We start from the raw sequence: 10,332 nt of genomic DNA on the forward strand, positions 1-10,332 counted from the left end.
ATTGTATATCTGAAACTAATATAACACTGTATGTTAACTACACTGGAGTTAAAATTTTAAAAATGGAAACAAGAAAAAATAACTTAATGAGTGATTTATACCTCTAATGTCTCTCTATCTGATCTATCATCTTTAGTATTTATTCTCTGCTCATATAAAAGAGTCAATTATATATATATATATATATATATATATATATATATATATTTGGAATGCAGATTTTAGATTATTTTGATTAGCTTTTTAGCTTCTGTTAATTAGGGAACCTGGGAATTTTAAAATAAAAAAATAACTCAGGAAGCACATTATAATATTTTTACATATATAGTCCATATTGGCAACAACTATTCCAAATAGCCATCCAGAGTAATCTGGGTCAATTCCGTAAAATTGTGATGAAACAGGCATTGTTTTTAAAAACTACAGTCTGTTCAGATTTCCTTAAATCATCTTGATTCCATAGGGTTGTATGTATGCAGTCCAAATAATTTTTTGTTTGAGTTATGTATCTTGAGCACACAACTTCAATTCCTAAATATCAATTACTGCAAACAACATGAACCCTAATTTGGTGTAATTTTGTTGATGATGGTCTGCTCAAAGTGAGTGATGCCTCAGCATGCTGAAGTTCCTCTCTGTTTCCATATGTACCTGAGCAAGGAGGGTCAGTGCCTATGGAATTAATGGCTCCAGCTTCACATTTTAGGAAACTTCAGACAGGTTTCCTGTAGTCAGGCCACAGTTTTCAAATTTGCTCTGACCTCAATTAAAATATTCCTTTATAAACTTCTGGACATGAAAGAAAACATAATGATTCTTTTTTTTTTCCACTCTGGTATTCTGTCATGGTTGATTAAAATCCTGTTATTTTTTTAAGGGTTGAGATTTTATGATTTCCTTTGATTTTTATTTTTTTCTGAGTCTTTCATCAGTAAATTTAAAAAGTGAGATTTGTGTTTAAGCAAAAGACCCTGATACATATTTTTAAAAGATTCTAAATATCACATGTGAATGATCTAACCTAATATTTCTTTTTCTGAAAAATGAGTTTAAATATACAAACACAGGGGATCCCTGGGTGGTGCAGCGGTTTGGCGCGTGCCTTTGGCCCAGGGCGCGATCCTGGAGACCTGGGATCGAATCCGTCGGGCTCCCAGTGCATGGAGCCTGCTTCTCCCTCTGCCTGTGTCTCTGCCTCTCTCTCTCTCTCTCTGTGTGATTATCATAAATAAATAAAAATTTAAAAAAAACACAAAATAACTAGGAAAAAGCAAGTAATATATTTCCTGAGCCTCAAGAATGTGTTTTCTTGTGCTTTTTAAAATGAATTTAGTTTATTATACAAGTTAGGTGGGTTTGAGGGTATAGAACTCAAAATGCACTTTTTTTTTTTTTTTTGGTAAAGATCAAGAAGCTATGCTGTTTTTGAAAACATCAAAACTCTAGGAGAGGATTTATAATGTGTCGCCAGGAAGCTTTTCTTTCTGAATGTGCACTTATGTGCTTTGTTGTGCAGCAAATCACCAAGAGTGTCTCTTAAAGCTCATTGACATACCAGTTCTCAACACAGGCAGATCTATCTATCATGCTTTCTGAGTAAAACCTTGCTTTTGTAACATACCTAAAACCAAAAAAAAAAAAAAAAAAAAAAAAAAAAAAAAAAACATACCTAAAACCATATATGTGTCCTCATGACAGCTTACAGAAGCTTATATGTAATGATTGCAGTTTTTCTTATAAAAATATGTTCTTTTAAATCACCAGTAGTTATATGTTAGCTCTTTTTCTTAAAATATAATGCACATTTATGGACAAACATACTTTTAAAATGTCCTTAAAATGAACAATAGACAATTGATCAAAGTACATATTTTCAAGGCTTGATTTTATAGTGTCTTTAAAATTTTTATCAATAGAAATGTGAGAATAAAAATATATTTTAATATTTCTTCTTAAAACTTATAATTTTTATTTTTTCCAAAATATTTTATTATTTTTTTTTACTTTAAAAAATTCCAGTGTAGTTAACATAGTGTTATATTAGTTTCAGGTATAACACAGTGATTCAACAATTCCATATGTCACTCAGTGGTCATCAAGGTAAGTGTGCTCTTGGGACGCCTGGGTGGCTCAGTGGTTTAGTGTCTGCCCTCAGATTGGGGTGTGGCCCCAGGGTTCTGGGATAGGAGTCTCACATTGGGCTCCCTGCAGGGAAGCTCACATAGAAGCTGTGTCACATCTACTATAACTAGCCAGACATCATTTGTTTCCCTGTTCCTTGCCATTACGCCCACAAGGTGGCTTCCTTCATGGGCCAGAGCATTCACAGGGAGCCCAACCTGTCCCTGTCCAAGCATCTGTGCTACCTCTGACCCGTGGGAGAGGACGACACGTATCTGTTTCTTCTGTTTTAAATTGTAACTTTGGGACTTTTTTTAAAGCTTTTATTTTGTTTACTTCTCAAAAAAAAAGAGCTCCTTCCTCTGCCTGTGTCTCTGCCTCTCTCTGTCTCTTATGAATAAATAGATAAATAAATCTAAAAAAAAAAAAAGGAGATAATTGTGCTCTTAATCACCTTCACCACTCACCCATTCCACCCACCCACCCACCACCCCTCTGGTAACCATCTGTTCGCTATAGAGTCTGTTTCTAGTTTATCTTTTTTTCCTTTGTTCATTTGTTTTGTTTCTTAAATTCCACATCTGAGTGAAATCACGTGGTATTTGTCTTTGGCTTATTTTGCTTAGCATTATACTTTCTAGATCTACCCATGTTGTCATAAATAGCAATATTTTATCCTTTTTATGGCTGAAAAATAGTCCATTAGATAGATATATATATATCTATCTAATGGAATATTATGTGTGTATATATATATACACACACAGCACAGAGACACAATTGTGTATATACATATATATAGATATATATGTATATACACACACATACACACACAGATCTTTATCCATTTATCTGTTGAGGAGCACCTGGGCTGCTTCCATAGTTTGGTTATTGTAAATAATGCTGCAATAAACATAGGAGTGCATAATCCCTTCAATTTAGTGTTTTCATATTCTTTGGGTAAATATCCAGTTGTGAGATTGCTGGATGGGGTAAAATAATTCTACTTTTAATTTTCTGAGGAACCACCATACTGTTTTCCACAGTGGCTGCACAAGTTTACATTGCCACCAACAATGCACAAAGGTTCCATTTTCTCTGCATTCTCACCAACACTTGTTTCTTGATTTTTTGATTTTAGTTATTCCGACGGGTATGTGATGATATCCCATTGTGGTTTTGATTTGCATTTCTCTGATGATGAGTGATGCTGAGCATCTTTTCATGTGTCTGTTGGCCATCTGTATGTCTTCTTTGGAGACATGTCTATTCATATCTAAAATTTTCAATCTTTAAAAGTCATTGTCAAATCTGAAAATTCAAAGTTTTTTTTTGTTATCATTTTAATTCAAGTTTTTGTTGACATGTAGCAATCAATGAACAGATGTGTAATCTAATATGGGGAGTGACACTGTTGACTTAATTAAGACGTGGAAAAACAGACCTATATGTCTAATTTTCCCAAAGAGAACAAATTCCTCATACCCTTGCTGTAACTTTCAATTACAAGTTCCTTGGTTCCATTTTCACTTAGTTTGTGCTCTGTTTATGGTATTGTTCCTACAATGCTTGAGGACACTGGAAGCTCAGAATTTAGTATAGTCATTGATCCACGTAGTCAAAACTGTCTTCCCACAGCAGAGCAACTTTGACTACTTTCATTATTAAACTGTGTTTCTTTGTAGAAGGCATTTTTGAACCCTTTTGTTTCACTGTCACTTTAAAGCACTTACATTGATTGGAGAAACATTTCTTGGGGTCTCTTGGTTATAGACACCATGCCATTTGCAAAAGGAGCAAAGAAGGGGATGGCAGCACGAGGAAAAGGCAACCTTTTCCCTTTTCATGGATCCTACAGTTTAGAGGGGAGACATGATGAATATGCCAATACTTGCCATATGCTGCAATTAATAAATGCTGTAGTAATATGCACAAAATGCCATCAGTGCTACCTGGGGGAGAGAAGAGAGAAATCAAAGGAGAGTTTGTCCTGAAAAAAGTTGTATATTCAGGATCATGAAAAAAGAATCAAAGGCCAATTAAGTCCATAAGAAAGGAGATACACAATCTTCTACACAAATTTACAGGAATGGGTTGTCCAAAGTTACTAATAATTGAGAAATAATAGCTTGGGATGTGATCTGTTTCTCTTGTAAAACTTAGTGTGTTATAGATATTTATTATGGTCTTTGTGCCTATGACTTATGCTTTTTTAAAGTATTTTTTAAGAGCAATTTTAAGTTTACAACAATGGTACAGAGATTTCCTACATATTCACACACACGCATACAAATATTCCTCCATTATTAGTTTCCTCCACCAGAGTGGTGCATTTGTCACAACTAATGAACCTACACTGACATGTCATTATCACCTGAAGGACCTGAAGTCCACAGTTCATATCGTGGTCCACTTCTGGTGTACATTCTATGAATTTGGACAAATGTATAATGACACGTATTTGTTATTTTAGTATCATGCAGAGTAGTTTCATTGCCCTAAAAATTCTTTGTGCTCTGCCTATTAATCTTCCCCTCCTCCCTAACATCTAGCAGCTACTGATCCATCTCCCCAGTTTTGCCTCTTACGGAATGTTATATAATTGAAACGAACAGTATGTAGTCTTTTCTGGATTGACTTGTTTCAAACAGTAATATGCTTTTAAGTTTCCTCCATGTTTCATGGCTTGTTTTCATGGATTGATAACTCATTTCTATTTAGTACTGAATAATATTCCATCCATTCATTCGCTAAAGGACATCTTGGCAATTTGAATAAAGTTGCTATTAACATTTGTGTGCAGGTTTTTGTGTGGACATAAGTTTTCTGCTCCTTTGGATAAATAAAGGATTGTGATTGTTTGATCGAATAGTAAGAGTATGTTTACTTTTATAAGAAACAGTCATTTTTTTTCTTCCCCCTAAAGTTTACAGTACCTTGAAGACAGTGTGTTTTTTTTCAGTACCTGTCCCAATGTCATCTGAGTCCTACCCTACACTTAGCCCAACACTTATCTCAGTGAAATCTTAAATTACAAGTATATATGCAATATACATGTGTATACACAATAAAGTGTTCTTTTGCCAAAAGCAAAACATTCTAACCTTAACATAGTTTTATAAGATATTTTGCCCAATTTTAAATAATCATTGCACTAAGATCAGTGTCAGAGCATTCTGACACTGATAACTTTTCTGATAATAATTTTTTAAAAGTTCTTTAAGATGAGGGAGTTAAAATATACTCTCAAGATATCTTCCAATTTAATACTTTAATATCTTAGTTGCTATTTTTATTTATTTTGTGAAATTTAAATTAGGCTTAAACACATATCATGTGAAAATAATGTACGGATTTGTATTCTCTAATGTTAATAGGAGAAAGAGAAGTATAGTTAGTTGTCTTACATTAAATAACTAGTATCTCTATAGAACTTTGTCAGATACTTTCACAGAAGATTTGTTCATTGATGTAGATACTGTTATTAGTGATGAGGAAAATGAGACTTTGAATGTTAAGTAACTTGTACAAGTTCTCTGTAGAAAGTAGCAGAGCCACCAAGGCTCCTGATTCTTATGATAGGCTCCTTCCATCAAGCCAATGCTAGTGCTTTCAGAAACTAAACTGCAAGGATGCTCTAAGTCCACCCTTGCTGTGATTAAAAGCTAATTTTTTTCCTTTTACTTCTTTCTGTTTTCCAAAGTGAATATTCTGATGTGAAGAACTAGCTCCCATGGTGATTTCTAAATGCAGGGTCTGTTGCATTGGTGTGGATGGATGCACACAGGACGAAGAGTATTATCAAGAGCAGATAGAACTCTTTCTAGGAATAGAGAAGAAATATTTATGCACTTCTGAGGATATCACCAAGAAATTCTGTCAGGGCAGGGAATTAGGTCATTGATAAAAAATAGATTTTGCCAAGATGCATTTTATTCAGGAGGGGAATTGATAACAATATGCTAAAAGATTATAAACTCTTTTCCCTAGAAAAGAATTGTGTATTTTAACAGATTGTTGGAGCAGATGGAGATATGACATTCACCACCATAATTTACATTAACATGCTACAAGACAGATTTGCCTTGATAAAAAAAAAAAAAGGCTGAAACCCCTTCAAAGATTCAGAAACAGCTTTTCATCAAGTTCATTTCATCTCCCTGAAACTTGATTTGATTTAGTCAGTTTTGGAAAACAGGACACATTACAAATTTACACCAGGTATGATGATATATTGAAGCAAAGTCCTTTAAAATGTTCCATCTTCAAAAAATATAATTCATAAAAATGATGATCTCTTGTTGCCAAATGTATCTGTTTATTTCATTATGATGTTCCTTGCTTACTGAAATAGAACAGTGAATGATGCATCTGCTCAAGGAAGCAGCCTAACATTTAAACATCTGTCCAGTATTGTCACATATGTTTATACCTGTACTGAAAATTTCTCTTTCTTTAATCTTCTGGCCTTGCTTTAATGGATTAAAAGTCTTTGTGTTAGATTGTTCTCAATCAATTCTAGAATTTTCTATACTTGACACTAATAATGTACTCCTTATCTTGGAAGACTCAATCTAATTTAAGCTATTCTGTTACTAACAGTATGTTGATTAGAGAGGATTCTAGAAACAGAAACACGAGAAGGTCAAACAGATAGTATCTAATCATGAGCAAAGTGTGGAATAACGATTGTTTATGTGAGTGAACTGGCCAGTCTTAATAGTCTGTTTAGACCACAATTAGATAGTTTTTATAGGTGTCTTTCTTATAGTATATGCTCAGTATATATTAGGTGAATTGGATTTACTTCTTATTGATGGGGCATATAACCTAAAGCTTAACTAAATGAAGTTTTTCTGACCTTCAAGGTTAAAGATAAGCAAATATTACTCTCCTGAGTTTAAACTTAATACGTACAATTTTGGGGTCTCAAAAATATGGAGCTGTTTCATACTGTAGTCTTAATTGCTGTTTCACAGTGGCCTTGTCTAAATTTACACAATAATGAGCTGTCGGAATTTATTAAGTTAAAACATGAAAATCCATTTGTAGTAGTTTACTACCATCAAAAGAAAATATATATAACAAAAACACATGCACTTTTGTTCTCTACTATATTGTATACAAGCTCAGTTTTTATTCAATCAGTTGAGACTTGTATATAAATCATCTTTTTGAAACGAAGTAAGATTTATGAACTCTGACGTAAACAATGACGTGTGGTGAGTCAGAATAAGACCAATTAGCATGTACAAGTCAGTTTCACATGTGTTTCAGCTTTTATGTAGTTGTGCATAACTACAGGGTAATGTTAGAAAAGCTTGTGGTACTTCATATAAGGAACCTATTAATTATCACCAACTACAGTAAAATGTTTTCATGTAACAAAGAGTTTATATTTAATGAGATGACAAAGTTCACAACTCTTTGAAGGACTTGGATAGGAAATAAGGTAGGCTCTAATCTTTGGGAAATAAACCCTTTTTCTGTTCAGTCACAGTAAGAATACTTGTTTAAGATGTAATATTTTAAATGACTGAAAGAGCAAAATCCCTGCAGTACCAATTAGAGTAGGAACATTACTCTTTACAGTATTTACTAATAAACTATTTTTAAGTGCATTTTTAAAGTATAACCAAGACATCAAGGACTGGAGCAGAATAATGACTGTTTTTTGAGGAAGTGAAGCCTAAAATAGGATCAAGGAAAAAAATTGAAGGGAAATGATTTAGGACTTTATAAGGGAATAAGACTGGTGTAGGAAACATTGAAGGAAGCTGGAAGACAGAATCTCCTAATGGAAGCCTCTTTAAAGGAGATCAGTCTAAGAGAATGCATTATGTATATCATTGTCCTGAGACCTGACCCCAGACAGTGTATCAGGGAGAGCTAGAGAAAGAAGCAAAAACAATTTAGGGGGGCATCTGGTCCCTTTGTTGTTCAATCCTCTCCTATCAACCCTAATGAACACAATGCAAATTATAACCATTTTATTGCTAAATATAAGAAAGACTTCAGTTTAGAGATCATAGAAATGACTGTAGATGAATGGGTAAAATTCCCACACGTATACGATGCAGGGTCTGTAGGGTAGGGTTGTATAGGGTATATGTAAGAAATGGATAGGTTGCAAGGAAAAGGGAGTGAAGGTTGGAGGGTGGGTACTATGGGACTCTTTTATGTGCATTGTCTGGAGCAAGTGAGAGCTATGGTAGATGTTATGTGATAATCACTTTCTTTCCAATGCACAATTCCTCTTTCTGCACAGAGCCAGAGACTGAATATGGGCTTATGTTGTTGCCTCTTTATTGGCATCTGTGCAATTTTCCGAGATAACATTTTTTCATAGACTCTGACGATGGAAATGGTAAAACTTTCTTGTGAAATGCTCTCTCTGGAAGAGAAATGCATAATTCTAAACTGGGCATATGTTCTTAGCCAGGAATTGTTTCCAACTCACAACTAAATACAGGCTGATTTAGATACACTGCTTCTTTGAAATGTCTGTCATAGCACTTAAAAAAAAAACTCAATTGTTATTTATTCTATCACATTGGTAAGCACTCTAAATTGTTAGTCTCTGGTCTCAAATATTCAGCCTTATCTTCCATAGTTGAATTTTCATCCAAAGTGGCTACTATATTAATGGGATATTCAAAGTAGTGATGTTTGTCTTTTTCCTTCCTTCCTTCCTTCCTTCCTGAATGGGAATAAATACAAATATATACCATTACCAAGAATTGTGTATGCTGTGCATGATGAATACTGATACTGATCCATAAGAAAGCAGTAATCAGACATCCTGTATTCAATCAATAGGTACCTCTGTGTCCTTGGAAAATCACTTAGACTTTGCAGACTTTATTTAGTTTTAAAAGGGTGAGAGGGTACAAGATAGTGGGGTCACAATGGTGAATAAATGGAAAAGCTTTAACAGAGAAAGAATGGTTGGGTGTATGTGTGTGTATATATATATATCTGTATATATTTGTGTGTGAGCATGGATATGCTGGGATGTGTAGGGAGCTATTGGGGGGGGGGCATGATAATCATCTTCAAATATTCAAAAGTTCCTGGATGAAGGATTAGGTTGTTCGCATAGCAAGAAAAAAAAAAAAAAAAGACCCACCTTTTCTCAGTAGGTGAAACTGACAGAGAATTAATTTGTGTTGTTTTTACAACATAAAGGCTGAGGGGCTTATCCTTAGGATAGAATGGTCAAATATTAGTTGGACAAGCACTTAAATCACTGATGGTGAGGCAGGTATAAGCACTGACTGTGGTATTGGCCGACCTATACCACAGAGATTTACCATTAGCTAAATACTAGTTTTACCAATCAACTTGTTTTGTCACCTTTGGCAAATTCCTGAATAGCTCTCAGTTTCATTTTTCTACTCTATATGGGGATAGCAGAGATTAAATACTGGACTTTTTTGTGAGGGTGAGAAGAGGTAATACATGTGATATTACCCAGCACAGTAAGTACTCAATACCCTTTAATGTTATAGGAAGGATTAACTTATGAGTCATATAAAAGTGGTTGGGTATCATACAGAAAAATATGATAATCGAAATTATAAAATGGCCTATTTTACCACCCACATGATTCCTGTTGATGTGGAAAAAGTAATTGGTGCATGTTTCTAGGTAATTTGAATGTACAAAAAGATAGAAGATGAAAAATAAAAGCTTCCTTCCTCAGTTCTTTCATTTATGGTAGTCACTGACATAAGTCTCTACAGAAAAAATTTAGGTTTATACATAGAAAGTTTACAATGCTTTTGGTTGCAAGCAACAGAAAGCTCAACCTCGACTGGATTAAATAATAAAGGGAGAGTATATAACTAAAATATCCATAAGAACAAATTTAAGGAAAGAGTTTAATTCAAAAGTTTATGATGTTATCAGGGCCCCCGGTCTGAGTTTTTGGGGTTCTCAACTCTCTTTTCTTCCACATATTGCCTTCCCTCATGATTAAAAAAAAAAAAACAAAACAAATTAACCCCAGGAAGTCCAAATTGTGGACAAAGAAAACACCTGCTAAAGAAAATTTCAAAACTCTTAATTCAGTAACCCTGAATATTAGAGTCTGGCTTAGCTCACGTGCACTTGCAGGAACTAGTCTCTGTAACTAGAGGAAGTGCATTGCCAATTGGATTAGCATGTATCATCTATTTCACTCTTGGAACTGGAGGACAACTTAGTTGT

The sequence above is a fragment of the Canis lupus genome, chromosome 29 (genome assembly GCF_011100685.1).
Source record: "Canis lupus familiaris isolate Mischka breed German Shepherd chromosome 29, alternate assembly UU_Cfam_GSD_1.0, whole genome shotgun sequence".
Classification (NCBI taxonomy): Eukaryota; Metazoa; Chordata; class Mammalia; order Carnivora; family Canidae; genus Canis; species Canis lupus.